Source organism: Elephas maximus, chromosome 3 (assembly GCF_024166365.1).
Source record: "Elephas maximus indicus isolate mEleMax1 chromosome 3, mEleMax1 primary haplotype, whole genome shotgun sequence".
Classification (NCBI taxonomy): Eukaryota; Metazoa; Chordata; class Mammalia; order Proboscidea; family Elephantidae; genus Elephas; species Elephas maximus.
The window spans coordinates 94,617,605-94,634,941 of record NC_064821.1 but is presented as its reverse complement, the minus strand read 5'-3'; the positions used below and the strand labels follow the sequence as shown (position 1 = coordinate 94,634,941).

Sequence of the window (17,337 nt, the reverse complement as noted above, 5' to 3'; positions counted from 1 at the left end):
CAGGGACTGAGAGGAGGGATCCTGTGCATGGATCTGACTAAAGTATGAATAATGATAACCCTTCTCATGTTTTGTGTTTATAGTTTACAAAGTGCTTCTCATATCTCTTACCCATTTGACCTTCATGGGAACCCTATGAGGTAGCGATAATTGTCCACATTTTGCTGATGAAGAAACTGAGGCTCAGGGAGTTATGAGTCAGAGTCATAACCAGCAATCTGAGTAGCAGCATGAAATAATGGAATGACCAGGCCTGGACATCAGGAGACCAGGCTCATATCTTAGTTTGGTGATTTGTGGCCATATGATCTTGGATAAGTAATTTTCCTTCTCCGGGACTTAGTTTTTCATCTTTAAAGCAACATGGTTATTAAAAAGGCTTTGAGCTTCCTTATAGCCCTGCTACTGTATGGGGAAGGAGAGAAAGTTTAATGGTTGAGTGTGGGAAGAGCTCTGGAATTAGACAGACTTACTGGTTATTCAGAAACCCTGGTGGTACACTGGTTAAGAGCTACAGCTGCGAACCAAAAGGTTGGAATTGACTCCATGGCAACAGATTTGGTTTTTTTACTTGTTATTTCACCCTGGACAAGTGAAACAGCCTCAGGGACTTCATGGTATTGTGGAGATATTAGAGAACCCACCTCATGGGGTTATTATGAAGGTTAAGAGAATAGATGTAAGTGAAGCACATTGCCTAGTAAAGGGTAAGTGTTCAGTACATGTTAGCAATGATGATTATTTGTAAGAGGCAGAGCAGGCCTCTTGCTACCACAACACTTGTGCATGGCAGAGCCCAATTCTGGTCACCCAGAGGGCCTCAGCCTCTATGTGTCTCTCAGTTTGTTATACTGTGGGACTTGCCTGTTGCTGTGATGCTGGAAGATATGCCACTGGTATTCAAATACCAGCAGGGTCGCTCATGGTGGACAGGTTTCAGCTGAGCTTCCAGACTAAGACAGACTAGGAAGAAGGACCTGGCAGTCTATTTCTGAAAAGAATTAGCCAGTGAAAACTTTATGAAGAGCAGCAGAACATTGTCTGATATAGTGCCAGAAGATGAGCCCCTCAGGTTGGAAGACACTCAAAAGACAACTGGGGAAGAGCTGCAGTCTCAAAGTAGAGTCAACCTTAATGATATGGATACAGTCAAGCTTTCGAGACCTTTATTTACTGATGTGGCACGACTCAAAATGACGAGAGACAGCTGCAAACAACCATTAATAATTGGAATGTGGAGTGTACAAAGTATGAATCTAGGCAAATTGGAAATTGTAAAAAATGAAATGGAATGCATAAAGACTGATATCCTAGGCATTAGTGAGCTGAAATGGACTGGTATTGGTCATTTTGAATTAGACAATCATATGGTCTACTATGCCAAGAATGACAACTTGAAGAGGAATGGCATTGCATTCATTGTTAAAAAGAGCATTTCAAGATCTATCCTGAAATATAACACTGTCAGCAATAGGGTAATATCCATATGCCTTAAAGGAAGACCAGTCAATACGACTATTATTCAAATTTATGTACCAACCACTGAGGCCAAAGATGAAGAAACTGAAGATTTTTTACCAGCTTCTGCAGTCTGAAATTGATCAAACATGCAATCAGGATGCACTGATAATTATCCAGTGCTGGAAGTGCTCACTCGTCAATGCCAAGAAATTTGGAAGACAGCTACCTGGCCAATCAACTGGAAGAGATCCATACTTATGCCTATTCCCAGGAAAGGACATCCAACTGAATGTGGAAATTATTGAACAATATCTGTCATGGATTGAATTGTGTCCCCCAAAAATATCTGTCAACTTGGCTAGGTCATGATTCCCTTGTATAATTGTATTATTGTCTACCATTCTATCTTCTGATTTTTCTATGTGTTGTAAATCCTACCACTATGATGCAATAAAATGGATTAGAAGCAATTATACTGATGAGGTCTTCAAGATTAGGTAGTGTCTTAAGCCAATCTCGTTTGAGATATAAAAGAGAGAAGCGAGCAGAGAGACATGGGGACCTCATACCACCAAGAAAGCAGTGCCTGGAGCACAGCGTGTCCTTTGGACCTGAGGTTCCTGCTGAGATGCTCCCAGACCAAGGGAAGACTGATGCATCACAAGGACCTTTCTCCAGATCGGACAGAGAGAGAAAGCCTTCCCCTGGAACTGACGCCCTGAATTTGGACTTGTAGCCACTTGACTGTGACAGAATAAACTACTCTTTGTTAAAGCCATCCACTTGTGGTATTTCTGTTATAGCAGTATTAGACGACTAAGACAATATCATTAATATCACACAAAAGTAAAATTTTGCTGAAGATCATTCAAAAGCAGCTGCAGCAGTGTATCAACAGGGAAGTGCCAGAAATTCAAGCTGGCTTCCGAAGAGGATGTGAAACCAGGGATATCATTACTGGTGTTAGGTAGATTCTGGCTGAAAGCAGAGAATACCAGAAAGATGTCTAGCTGTGTTTTATTGACTATGCAACAGCATTCAACCGTGTGGATCATGACAAATTATGGATAACATTTCAAAGAATGGGAATTCCAGAACACTTAATTGTGCTCATGAGGAACCTGTACAGGTAGGCAGTCATTGGAACAGAACAAAGGATTACTGCGTGGTTTACAGTCAGGAAAGGTGTGTGTCAGGGTTGTATCCTTTCACCATACTTATTCAATCTGTATGCTGAGCAAATAATCCAAGAAGCTGGACTATATGAAGAAGAATGGGGCATCAGGATTGGAGGAAGACTCATTAACATGTGTTTATGCAGATGGCACAACCTTACTTGCTGAAAGCGAGGAGGACTTGAAGCACTTAGTGATAAAGATCAAAGACCGCAGCCTTCAGTGTGGATTATACCTCAACATAAAGAAATAAAAATCCTCACAACTGGGCCAATAAGCAACATCATGATAAACAGAGAAAAGATTGAGGTTTCCAAGGATTTCATTTTACTTGGATCTACAATCAACACCCATGGAAGCAGCAGTCAAGAAATCAAACGACGCATTGCATTGGGCAAATCTGCTGCAAAAGACCTCTTTAAAGTGTTGAAAAGCAAAGATGTCACCTTGAGGACTAAGATGTGCCTGACCCAAGCCATGGTGTTTTCAGTCACCTCATATGCATGGGAAAGCTGGACGATGAATAAGAAAGACCGAAGAAGAATTGACACCATTGAATTGTGTTGGCAAAGAATATTGACTATACCATTAACTGCCAAAAGAATGAACAAATCTGTCTTGGAATGCTCCTTAAAGGGAAGTATGGCGAGACTATGTCTCACATACTTTGGACATGTTATCAGGATGGATCAATCACTGGAGAAGGACATCATGCTTGGTAAAGTAGGGGGTGAGTGAAAAAGAGGAAGAACCTCAACAGGATGGATTGATGCAGTGGCTGCAACAATGGGCTCAAGCATAACAATGATTATGAAGATTGCACAGAACCAGGCAGTGTTTTGTTCTGTTGTACATAGGGTTGCTATGAGTTGAAACAGGCTTGACAGCACCTAACAACAACAACAACAAGAGGGCCTCAGAAGAAAGGAGACTTTGTTTTTGTAAAGCCACGGAACAGTATTAAAGAATCTCTTGAAACATTCTGCATCCCACTTTGGAGAGTGGCATCTGGGGTCTTAAATACTAGCAAGCGGCCATCTAAGATGCATCAATTGGTCTCAATCCACCTGGAGCAAAGGAGAATGAAGAACACCAAAGACACAAGATAATTATGAACCCAAGAGACAGAAAAGGCCACGTAAACCAGAGACTACATCATCCTGAGACCAGAAGAACTAGGTGATGCCCAGCTACAACCAATGACTGCCCTGACAGGGAACGCAACAGAGAACCTCTGAGGGAGCAGGAGAGCAGTGGGATGCAGACCTCAAATTCTCCCAAAAAGACCAGGCTAAATGGTCTGACTGAGACTAGAAAGACCCCAGAGGTCATGGTTCCCAGATCTTCTGTTAGCCCATGACAGGAACCATTCCCAAAGCCAACTCTTCAGACAGGGATTGGACTGGACTATGGGATAGAAAATGATATTGGTGACAAGTGAGCTTTTTGGATCAAGTAGACACATGAGATTATGTGGGCACCTCCCGTCTGGAAGGGAGATAAGTGGGAAGGGGGGGGAGATGAGTGGGAAGAGGGGGTCAGAATCTGGCCAAATGGACACAAAAATAGAGTGGAGGGAAGGATTGTGCTGTCTCATTACAGGGAGAGCAACTAGGAGTATATAGCAAGGTGTATATAAGTTTTTGTATGAGAGACTGACTCGGCTTGTAAACTTTCATTTAAAGCAAAATAAAAACTAAAAAATTAAAAAAAAAAAAAAGAATCTCTTGAAAATCAGAAGCAATGGGGTAGAGGGGAAAGAAAGAATCAGACAAATGAAGCTTAAAATACCAGTTTGGTTTCTTACTAGCTGTGTGACCCTAAGCAGGTCACTTCACCTCTCCATGACTCAGATTCCTAATTTGTAAAGTGGGGATAATATCCGTTTTACAGGTTTCTTCTAAGGCTTGAATGAGAGAAGTGTGTAAAGCATTCAGCATGCTACCTGGCACATGTTAGGTGAGCAAGAAAGTACTAGAGATTGGTTAGGCCAAATGCTCGGTCTGTCTGGCAGCTCTTTGGGTATTTCAGCCTGAAGACTGTATGCTTTCTGCTCCTAGGTCTCCAGACCAGTGAAGATGCCAAGTTTTACGCCCTCTCAACCAGAGTTAAGTCGTTAAGCAATGAAAATGAAACCTAGGTGGTTCAGTTTTCAGTAAAACACAAGCAAGGCATCGATTGTGGTGGTGGATATGTGAAACTTCCCTGACACCCTGAACCAAGAGGATATGCACTCAGAATCCAAGTATTACATCATGTTTGGTAAGATTTTTGATAGAAGTCGCTGTGCGTCTCAGGAGGTCATAATGAGAGTCACTGTTGTTGAAGAAAAGGCTCAGATTGATTTGGAACAGAAATTTCCTGATGAGATAGCTACCCCCCGCTTCCCCCATCTCTCTCTCTCACACACACACACACACACACACACACACACACAGAGTAAGACTCTTCAAAGACATGAGAGAAACCTGAAGCCTAATATAAATAGACCAAGGAGGTGAGGTGACATAGTGTCAACACGGCTACAGTACAGGGGACTGTTCTCAGAAAAGAGGAGCGGGTAATAAGCTGTGCAGGCACTCTCAAAGGCATCTATTTACAATAAGGCAGCGTGCTCAAAACGAGGTTCCTATCCTCAGCAGAAGAAAGGCATAGGAGGTCAGGGAAATCACCTCTATCAAGTGCCTGTAGTGTGTCCAGTGTTCTGCACTTGTAACCTATATATATAACCGGGACTCCTCAGAGCAGTCTAGCTTTTTCTTAGTGCCAACCTTGAATCCACTTTCAATGTTATATTAAAAAACAAACAAGTGGGATCCAACTGACAATGGTACCTCCAAAGATTAGATAGGAACCTTAGGAGGAGGTGAGTTAATGTTAATGTGGGAGGAAAAACTCAGTACAATTGTTGCCCAACTCAAAGAATGAAATCAATGCCAGTGAATTGTATACGTGAACTGTGTATGTAGAAACTTGCGTTGGTATATTTTTTGCCATGTGTATTCTCAACAACAATAAAAAAATTAAATTATTTAAACAAACAAAAACAACAACAGCAAAAACAACCCAACAAGCAACAACAACAAATCTAACTGCCAAAGCACTGATGAAGAATGTAGATTTTACTGAACGTTTCTTTTACAAATTCAGAGGAAAGGGTTACACATCACACAGCAAAACTTCTCTCTAAACATAGAAGTTCTTTGTAAACATTTTTTTCTTTCCCCTAGGGAGTTCAGATTGCTACAAGCTCTTACCACAATCTTCCTCTTCAGCCTTTCTCCCCTTTCTCTGCCTTTATCCCCTATTCCCGCAACTGGAATCTTCTCTTTCAATTTCTTTCTTATGTAGGACAACACTCTGGGTGTCTAAAATTTGTTCTCTCTTCATCTCTATTTTCTTCAGAATTCACCCTTCTCAAAAGGAGTTTGTGTGTGTGTGTGGGCTAGCAGTGATAGTGAAATTGGAAATCATAAAAGATGTGTTTTTTTAGAATTTTTGTGTGAATATTATTTATTTGATATTCAAACAACTAAACAAGGTGGGTGTTATTATCTCTATTTTATAGGTGAGAAAATGGAGGCAAAAATTTGCACAAGGCAAGTACGTGAGAAGCCAGGATTTGAGCCCAGTCTGTCTGGTTTTAAACCCTGTGCTCTTTCTAGTTAAGTGGGAACCTAGGCACATGATTGCCCTTTTTAAAAAGTAGTGTGAAAGACAATTTTAAAAAGGTATTGGTGACGTACTATGAGATCACAGAAGATGGCATGACTCTGTCCAATTGAGGGCTTATTGGGGGAGGTATTAATCGTTCTTTGAAGAATGAGCAAGATTTTAGTAGACAAAAAAGGAGGTACAGAAAGTGTAACTAGGGCAGAGAACAAACTAAAAACTTTGTGTGCAAAAGCTCAAAAGAATGAAATTCAGATGTAAGGAGAGAAATGGTGAGACCATGTCATGTGTGTATATGTGTGTCTGTGTGCATGTGTGTGTGTTTGTACATATGTAGGATGTCATAGAGCAATAAAATGAGGAGTGAGGTTAAAAAACTAGGTTAAGTCCTATTCCTGGAAACCTTTGAAGTTCAGGCTAGGGAGTAAGAATTTTACTTCCTAAACATTGATGTCATTGAAATTTTAGGAGGAATGGAAGGAAGAAGTGATTTTGTCACATATATGTTTTATTTTAATAAATTTTTTGTTAAAAAGGCATCCCACATGGAAGGAGCTACAATAAAACAGAGGGAATGACTTGTAGGATGCAGTTTCTATGTCTCTCATGAGTTTTCCATCATTTGTGGCTCTAAAATCTATTAGATTTAGAATATCCCCCAAAGGCGATAAGCTACTCTAGGAGCTGAAGGATAGAGGAAAAGCTGGTGACTGAGCTCAGTTCCTCAGGGATCAAGAAGAACTCTAGCCAGAAGATGAGATAGAGGTATAGGAGAGAAGGAAAAAAATATATATAATAATGACCATAGCCTATCTGTTATGCTCTTTGAACTTTGAAAGGTCATATTAAACCCATTCTAGAGATGAGAAAGTTGACATGCCCAAGAGAAGCAGGTCAATTCCTGGAATTGGCACAAGAAAAACTAGGGAATTTCCAAGCCTGGCAAGAGACAGAAAAATGCTACAACCTCGTGTTACCCCCATTCTGCCCCTTATTCTACTGTAGCTGGGCCATTTTCCAAGACCCAGAAGAGCTACTTATGGCTTAGAACAACCCAGGATATATGACAAAAAGAGAAGTGGAACACCCAGCATGGGGCCTGACACAGGAGGAGCTTCTTGTTGGGTTTGGTCAACGGGGAAACTTGGCAGGAAATTAGATGAAGAGAAGAGAGTGAGGTTGGGGTATTTATTCTCCCAGTTGAGTTCTCTCAACTGAAAGTCGCAGATTCTCTCCTGGCTACCTTTTCTACAGGGCTCTTTTTCTTCCTGCCTCTGGTAACCACGGCTTCTCCTCACCCCTTCAGCCCTAGGATGGTAATAGCCCCATAAGCTCTGTTCCTTATGTTTCTCAATGTCCTTTGTAAACTGTCCCTTTCTTAAGTCACCCTCAAATAATCTGAAATTTGATTGTGCCATCTATTTCCTGCTGGGACTCTGATTGATACACAGCCTGTGTCTATCTTGGGTCTTGGCCTTGGACCAGGCAAACTGCCTAAAAGTGAAGTGAAATAATGCACTGGGGCTTAATTTCCAGGCCCTGACATCTGTGGCTTTGGAAATAATAAGGTACAGGTCATCCTTCATTACAAAGGGAAATACCATGAGAAAAAAAACCTGTAAATACTGTCATCTTTATCTTACAGATTAGAAAACAGATCTAGAGAAATGCTGTAAGTTGCAGGAGTTCACGTAGGAGTGCCTGACCCCAAAGCCTAGGGAGTCATATGAAGTCATCTCTTGGAACAATGCTTGGTTGGCATGGCCCGTTGCTCACTGCTAGATTGGAAGAGAGGAGTGCTGGGCATAGAAGTGGGGGTGGGTTTATTTTAATCACATCAAACCAGAGAGGTCTAGGTTGGCTACAGGATAATAGGTAGATTTTATCAGCAACTCAATAGGCACTCACTAAGTGCCAACTCTGTGTCGTGCCTTGGGCTGGGGACAGAATGCATCAGGCATGGCCTCTACCCTCATAGAACTCACAGTCCAGTAAAGGTGGCAGTCAGGTAAAGTAGTGGTCACCTAGTATGATCAGAGTCTATGAGAGCAGAGAGAAGGTGCCCTACTCAATCTAGAGGGTTAAGAAATGCTTCCTAGAGGTTTACCCTGCATAGACTTTTGAAAGACATGTATAAATGGGTCTTATGAAGGGTTGTGACAATTTTAGGGAGGAATGAATTACTGGAAGAGGTAATAGCATGAGAAAACTCAAGGAGACATGGAAAAGAGTGGCACTACAAGAGGTTTGGAGCAGCTGGAATGCAAGGGAGAGGCAGGAAGTAAGTCTAGAGAAGACTTAAGGGCTGGGTCATTGGAGAGCTGTATGTAGACCCAAGGCCTTCCCTAGCAAGACTGTACATAGGTATGTGCAGGGACTCCCTGAGGCCCTACTCTGGGACACGCCTCATGCTGGGAGCTTCAGACACAACAGATGAATCAAACATGACTCCTGCCTTTGAGGAGACCACAGTCTAGTGGGACAGACAGGCAAACTGACGGTTACCTACAGAATGATCAGAGCTGTTTTGGAGCGGGGACGAGAGCTAGAGGAGACCAGAGGAGGCCCCGACCCAGTGTAGGGAATCAGGGAAGGTTCCTCTGAGTATATAGTAGGAGAATGAACTCTAGAGTGCCTGCAGGATTAACAAGAGAAGCAGGACAAGGGATGTAGTGAGTATGTTTGTGAATGTGCGGGGGTGGCACTCAGGGAACTGAGAGTTTGCTTTAGACGATGAATTTAATGCTCAAGGTCTAAAGGTGTGCAACTCAGGACTGAGATACCCCCCCATCCCCTTCATAGATCAATAAAGACACTCACCTATACACTCTGATCATTCGTCCCAATGCTACTTATGAGGTCAAAATCGATAACAAGCAAGTGGCAGCCGGGGGTCTGGAGGATGACTGGGACTTCTTGCCACCCAGGAAGATAAAAGACCCCTATGCCCGGAAACCAAGGAAATGGGATGAGCATCTAGTCTGCAAATAGAGGATCCTGAAGATAAGAAACCTGAGGTCAGAGGGTGTTTGGCTGGGAAGCAGGTGGGGATCTCGGGTAAAGCAGAGGTTGGGGCACCAATCCCTCAAAGAGATGCCCAGCTAAATATTGATATTCAAAAAGGTGTGGAGGGAAAAGGGCAGCAATTCACATTTGTTGAGGACGTATATATATCAGGAACTTAACTTTGATACTCCTGGCAGTTCCTGTGAACAGTGTGTTATGATCTCTCCTTTATGGTTAAGGAAACTGATGCTTAGAAAATTAAGTGACTTGCCCAGGCATACATACTTTGGAACCAGGAGTCTAACCTGGATTTCTTTGACTCCAAGTTTATTGATATGGGGTAGATGAGGAGTCTATTCATTAACTCATTATCATTCACTGAGGAAACTGTACTGGATATAGCTATGAGTAGAACAATCTCTGCTTTCCAGAAGCTCAGAGCCTAATGTAGGCAGACAAATAAACAGACAGTGATCACACATGTAACAAATGCTGACAGCCAGGGAAGCCAAAGCCTGTGGGAGTCCAAGAGAGGCTCCTAAGGCAACCTGGGTGGGGTGTGGGCAGTGCTCTGGGAAGGAGGAGGCAATACCTGAGTGATTGGGTTGACCTAAGGATTAAGAACATAGGCTCTGGGATCACACAGATAGGGATTTGAATCTGAGCTCCACCACTTATTAACTGTGAGACCCCAGCCTATTAGCAGTTAGACCCTGGACAAGGAACAGAACCGCTATGAAAGTTAGTTTCCCCATCTGTAAAACAGGGATTATTTATAATATCTATGTGTGAAGGTTGTCATAAAGATTAAATAACTTAACATAAAATATGTAATACAGTGCCTGGTACATGGTAAGTTTTCAGTATGCAACATTTATGTATTAATAATATACTGAATTTCAAGCAATGAATTTATTAGAACAAGAGAAGTGGGAAACTGGGTTGGAGGGAAGGCATTCTAGACTCAGAGAACAGCAGGAGCAAATGTACAATGGTTAAATGAAAAATAATATGGTTATTTAAAGAGCTGAAAGCACCAGCTTGATATTTTGGGAGCATAAAGTTCAAGGTGGGGGGTGGTAGAAGATGAGGTTGGAGAGGTCTGCTGAACCAGGTCATGGAGGGTCTCATCTCAGGTGCCATGTTGCTACTCCACAGGTTAGAGCAGGAGTAGCTCCATGTTGTGGAAATGTTTGGGGTAGGCAGGGGGCAGGAAGGGACACAGCAGTTGGAGTACAGTCCCTAATGAGAGGCCTGCAGAGAGGCAGGCAGTGGCCCAGCCATGTGTAGGGAAATTCGGCAAAGGGCTTCAATCCTAGGGGGAGTAAGGTGTAGTCAAGGAATTAAGGTAGACGATCAGGTGGAATGTCTGGGTCTTCAGCTCTGTGGAAAAGTAAGGTGCTAGGTTCCTGCCAGGCCCATCAGGCACAGGCTCAGGGCAGCAAGACTAATCATCAACCCTTCCTCCTGGTAAGGACCATGAACCTGATGTAGTCCTGGTTGGCTCAGGGCTTAGGAGAGAGAGGAGAGACTGCAGACTTCTATGCCCCCTTCTGAATGGGAAGACAGAAACTATAGCCCCAGGGATAGGATGCTGTCTATCTCAGAAATCTCAAAGCAGCTGACCCAGGCCACAAACCAGGAAACTGCCCACCAGTCGCAATGAAGCTGAATGACTGTGAGTCTGGTGGACTGGGCATGGAAGATTTCAGTCAGTCTGGGAAAATAGTTAGCACCGAGGCAAACTGCCAAGTAGACACAAAAAAGCCTTAGAAGCTCCACAGTAGAAGAAGTAGGAAAGCTAGGGTAGGCTGTTTGTGACTTGGAGCTGTCTGTTGGGAGACAGGCAGGACCTGAGGTACAGGAATCCTGGCAGCACAGTGTTTAAGAGCTCAGCTGCTAACCAAAAGTTCAAACCCACCATCCACTCTGTGGGAGAAAGATGTGGCAGTCTGCTTCCTTAAAGATTTATAGCCTTTGGAAACCCTATGGGGCAGTTCTACTCTGTCCAACAACGGGTAACTATGAGGTGGAATTGGGTTTGGTTTTGGTTTGGTTGGGGTACAAGGGAGCACTGACACAGACCTGGGAGCACCTTGGGGTACAAAGCCTTCAGGAAAAAAACCCAGGCTATTACAACAATAAAACAAAAAAAAAACACAAATCTGTTGCCGTCGAATCAATTCCAACTCACAGCGACCCTATAGGACAGAGGAGAACTGGTCCATAGGGTTTCCATGTCCATAGGGGCAGCTGGTAGATTCAAACTCTGCTCCATTATAACAATAAAAACCCAAAACCAAACCTGTTGCTGTTGAGTCGATTCCTACTCATAGCAACCCTACTCAAAATGACCCTATAGGACGGTTAGAACTGCCCCATAGCGTTTCCAAGTAGGGCCTGGTGAATTCGAACTGCTGACCATTTTGGTTAGCTATGCCACCAGGGATTATGACAATAAAAAAGGTGAACATAATTGAGGAAGAGGCAGGGTCGGAGATAAGGGGAATCCTTATTTTATTTGACCTTGCAGTACTCAAGGTCAGAGTTAAGCTCAGAGTGAGGGATCAGAATTCCTTAAAGGCTTTTTCTCTCCTACATTGGTTTTGTGTGCAGAGTCCTGGGTTGGGCCTTCATGCAGTGGGGACAGGAAGATGGCAGGGGTAGGGAGCCAGGTCCAGCCTGACTGCACTCTGGACCCCAGTTTCACCCAAGCCCCATGCATCTGTCCTCACCAAGGAACATTTCATTTTTAGGATTGGGAGGACTTTGAGTACATCCCAGACCCAGGGGCCAAGAAGCCAGAAGACTGGAATGAGGCAATGGATGGGGAGTGGGAAGGACCCCTGATACTAAATCCAAAGTATAAGGTGAGGAATCTCCCTTTCCAGTAGGTAGGGGAAATAAGAGAGAAGGGTTATAATTTCTAATTTACGAAACAGAAACTCTGAGGGGCAGTGGAGTGCTCTCCACTGCCCCTCAGAAAACCACAGCTCCTCTGGGCCTTGCTCTCAGGGCTATGCCTTCCTGGGAAAGGGTGAACTGGTAAAGGCCAGTGCTGGAATGCAGAGGTTCAGGCAGCCCTGAGTGAAAGGCTTGTCCTGAGTAGTGGAGAGCAGCCAGTGAAAGGAACATGATCAAAACAGGAAATGGGTCAGGGGTCGGGAACAAGAAGTCTCAGAAGTGGCCCAGAGGGGAAGGAGTAGGACGTGAGTGAGCCAAAAGTGTTGGGAGGTAGGGAGAACTTCTTTTTAAGGAATACCTCCTGGCCTAGTGTTAGACACAAGAGGGAAATAAAGGAATGAGCTGTTGAATGGTCCAGAGAGAAAACTGGCTGAAGCCAGCATGGTTTTATTTGGCCATGGTTTCCTGTGCTGCACACCAGGAAGAGAACAACTGCAAGTTCCAGGGGCCTCAGATAACATCCCCTTGGAAGCTACATTTTCTTAAAGTCATGAATGAGATTCTGCCGAGAAATGGGGCCAGTGTCAGAATAGGTCTTTGCCACTTGGTTCAGCTACCCCGGGGTAAAAAAAGAGAACTTAGCCGAAAGTACATTCTTGTACATTAGCCCAAAGAAGGGTAAAGAAGCTCCAAGGATCTTGCTCTGAATACCCTGTGCCTAGTACACAATTATCTTTATAAGTTGATTGGCCTTTCTGACTGCATGAAATCAGAAAAATAGAAAAATACTAATGCACGTTCATTCTTTGGTTCTTTGCTTAGGGACAATGGAAGCCTCGGATCATTGACAATCCTAATTACCAAGGGGAGTGGATTCATCCAGAAATAGACAACCCTAAATATAAGCCTGATCCTACCATTTGCCACTATTATAACATCAGTGTTCTTGGCCTGGACCTTTGGCAGGTAAAGCTCTCTGAGCTCAGAGCCACTGATGAACATTCTCTCTAAAGTTTTCACAAAGTGAAAAAAAACCCTGGTTGGAAATCACAAGACTTGAATAAGTCTTGATCTTTCTAAGCCTCAAACTGCTCATCTTTAAAATGGGGCTGATTATATTCATCCTAATAATTATAATAGCTATAATTTGCTGAATCCCTACCAGCTACCAAGCATTGTATTAGAGACTTTGCATACACTATTTAATCCTCACAATGAAATCTCCCATTTCTAAATGCAAAAAACAAGGCTCAGAAAAGCTAAATAGTTTGCCTGAAAACATATATCTAGTAAGCAGAAAAGGTGGGATGTGAATGTATGTCTTCCTGGCTCTAGATTCAGGGTTTTAATACTTTACACTGCCTCTGCTGGGGATAAAGTGGAATCAGAGATGTGGTAAACTTTTGAAACATTAAAATCCCTGGACAAATGTTGGGGTAATTGTTCCAGCCATCAAGACAAATCCTGGCATAGGCCCTCTCTCTCTGCCTATAATTTTTCATGACTGTTTTTTTTTTGTGATAGGAAGTGAAAAGGCTCAGATACTCAGGGCCTTGGAGAGATATCCTCTCCTTATCTTTTTCTTCACTGGGATCTGTTACTGAAGATGGGGAAGACTCAAGCACAGGCCACAGAATGAAGGCCTTGGTCCATGATCCCTACCAGGAGGCCTCTTAAAAACTGTAGTCTTTATAGTCCTGGAAGAAGAATTCCCCTGAAGAGGAAGGAAACTCACTTTTGTTGGACACTGGCCTAGGCTCAGTGCTTTATCTATGTTACCTACCTTAATTCTCACAATTCTGTAAGATGGGTATTATTATCCCTTACTATTACCCATGTTTTACATTTGAGGGAATATCTGGGTGGTATAAATGGTTAACACACTCAGCTGCTAACCCACTGCTAACAGAATGGTTAGAGACTTGAGTCCACCCAGAGGCACCTTGGAAGAAAGGCCTGGTGATCTAGTTCCAGAAAATCAGCTGTTGAAAACCCTGTGGAGCAGAGCAGAGCTATGATACACATGGGGTCACTGTGAGTTGGAATCAACTTGATAACAACTTGTTTGGTACTGGTTTTACCTTTGAGAGAATTAAGACTCAGAAATGTCAAGTGACCTGCCCAACAGCACATAGGTAGTACATGGTAGAGATAGAATCCAAATACAGGTCCGTCAGCCTCTAAAACCCATGCCTTAATGGTACATAGAGCCTTTGAAACTACAGCCACTGGTCCTTGGGTGTCTGGGAGATCCTATGACCATATAAGGAAATCTCTGTCTGACCAGTGCTGCAGTTCAGGGCCACCAGAGGTCTCTGGGACAAGCACTCTTTTGAAGTCATTTTTTCCACTTTCTTGATTTCCTGGCACAAGGAGACTCACACAGGAGTGCAAGAAGCTGATGTATGTCAATTACCAGATGCTTGGTAGGGTTCAGGAGAAAAGGAAGGATGAAGGAAGGAAGGGAAGACGAATCTGAAGAATGTGCAAGTTTGCACAAGTTCCTGTTATTATGTCTTTTTAATACATACCAAGAACTTTTTACATTGTATAAAAAATACGATCATATTAATATGCCTAATCTGATTATTGCCTTAAAATCACTGGTTTTTAGTTTTATTTTGTTTTGATTTTTTCCGCTCCAAACTTTAAGGTATTTGCTTAGGGAGCATTGAGTTTATGTTAACAGTGGTGGAATCATTTGGAAAAGGATAGTGAGAATGGTTGCACAACTTAACGTAATCAATGTTACTGAATTGTATGTGCAGACATTGTTGAGATAGCGTGTGTTTTGTTATGTATATTTTCACCACAATTAAAACAAAACAAAACATGAAGGTAAACATTTTAAACTGTATCTTTGTTCATCTACAAAATTAACAAAATACTCTGCACTAGTTGCTCTGGGTTCTATCAACTTTTCCAAGCAGGCAAGCCTTTCTATTTGAAGAATTTAAACCATACCAGAGGACTTCGTTTCAACCTTTAATGTGCATGTGAATCACCTGGGGGTCTTGTTAAAAATGCAGGTTCTAATCCAGCAGGTCTGGATGAGGCCTGAGAGTCTACATTTCTAAACCTCCAGCATTATCCCCTTATCTTAATCTGGACACAGTTCTGTACCATGCTGACATCACCCCTACAGACATCTTTTCCTTCTAACTTCTGATTTGGTCCAGCACTCCCAACAGTATTCCACCCTCTCTACCCAGGGTCCCTGCACTTGATCGGTAAAGCTAAGTGACTCTTAAGCCCTCCCTCAGACTGGAGATGGGCAGCAATTCCCCCACCTGCCCCGCCCCCACCTGGGTTGTTAGCCTTCAGGTGCTCTGTGAGTTCAGTTTCCTCCCTGTACCTGCTTGGTCCCAGCCTAGTAAACTGGTTAACTTCCTTACGTAGTCCTGACCCTTTATGTTCTCTCTTCCGAAACCTCTATACATGATCACTTTGCCTTTTTTTCCTTAAGCGGAAGTGACTACATTCTTTGATCAGAACAAAGGCTGGGAGGAGGTGGCAGAGAACACAGCAAATTCATTCTCTTACCTTGGGACTCTCTTTGCTCTTTGAAGGAATGTTGCTGTTGTTGGGTGCTGTTGAGTTGATTTCGACTCATAGTGACCCCGTGAGACAAAGTAGAACTGCCACATAGGGTTTTTATTTTTGGACCCATAGGGTCTTCTAAGCTGTAATCTTTATAGGAGGAGATCACCAGGTCTTTCTCCTGCGGTGCTGCTGGGTGGTTCTTTTGGTTAGCAGCTGAGGACCTAACCACTGTACCACCAATAGTGACACAAAATGCAACAAATATAGCCTCACTGTAATGCAAAGCACGTTGACATCCCATATATCCTATGGTCTGTACCACAGCCCTGTGAGGCCAGGAGAACAGGATATTTATCAGCTCCATTTTATGGATGAGGAAGCTGAGGGCTCAGAGAGGTGACTTGACTTGTCAACGTCCCATAGCTAATAAGTGCTGAGACCTAGACTCTTCATTATGTGCACTAGCGTAGGAAAGCAAGTAACTTTCAATGAAGTAACTTTGTAAAAATTTCTTAGGGCTTTAGGGCTCTATAGTCTAACAAAGCTTTTTCTCATGTGTTCTTTTCTCCTGACAAGTTCATGAAGCAAGCAGGTAAGGTATAGTTTCTTCCATTTTGCAGATGAAAATAAGGAGGCACAGAGAGGATGTGAGTAAGTAGACCAAGTTCACTCCAAGAGTAAGTTTTAGGAAGCAGCACTGGCATCCACGTGTCCTGATTCTTGGTAGGAGGCAGAGCCATGAGTTGAGTCTAAGGGGGATGGGACCAAAGGGACAATGAAGCGAAGGGGAGAGGATTACAAACATTTCTTGTGGGAGTAGAGAAAATGGAAGAGGCAACAAATGGGAAGTTCTTTAATCAAGACTGCTGACAACTCAAAAGAGCAAAAAATCCCAAAGGTAAGAAAGTATTTTAGAGTTGCACAAGAAATGTATTAAAACTGATTAAAAAAAAAAGAATGGCTCAGAGAAAAATAATCTCTATTCAAAGTGGCTATTTTGTCATTTGTTTTTCTGTTGGAGGTGGGGTTGGTGGGGTGACATGACCCAAATAAAAGACTTTCTTATTAAAAAAAACAAATAAAACTTTTTTTGTCAGTAAAAGAGTAAGGTAAGGGCTTTTCAAAGTCTAGGTGAAGGACACACAATAACTCATGCTGCAAACTTTCTCTTGGTCACAAAACTGCCCCCATGCAATTCACTTGCTTATTTATTTATCAGACTGTTAAAGTTAAAAATTAAAGAATGATTCTCCTTTTGAAACATACTCAGATACTAAAATGTTATAATAACTATTACCATTTATTAAGTGACTATTAACTGCCAATCACTGACTGTGCTTTACATATATTATCTCTAATTCTCATGACAACACTGCAAAGGAGTTATTATTTTCTCTGTCTCATTTATGAGGGAATAGGCTCAGAGAGGTTGAGTAACTTGCCTAAGGTCACACAGCTAGGAGAACTGGTCTGTCTGACTCCAAGACCTGTGCGCTTTTATTTTACTACATAACAACTTAAAAGCTGTGTTTGACCTTAGACAATTGATATATACCCTCTGAGACTCAGAAATTTC

General features: G+C 42.6%; 1 pseudogene; it reads left to right on the top strand.

Moving 5' to 3' along the window:
• LOC126071324 (calreticulin-like) overlaps positions 1-17,337 on the top strand; it is a 46,955-nt pseudogene that overhangs the window by 16,616 nt on the left and 13,002 nt on the right.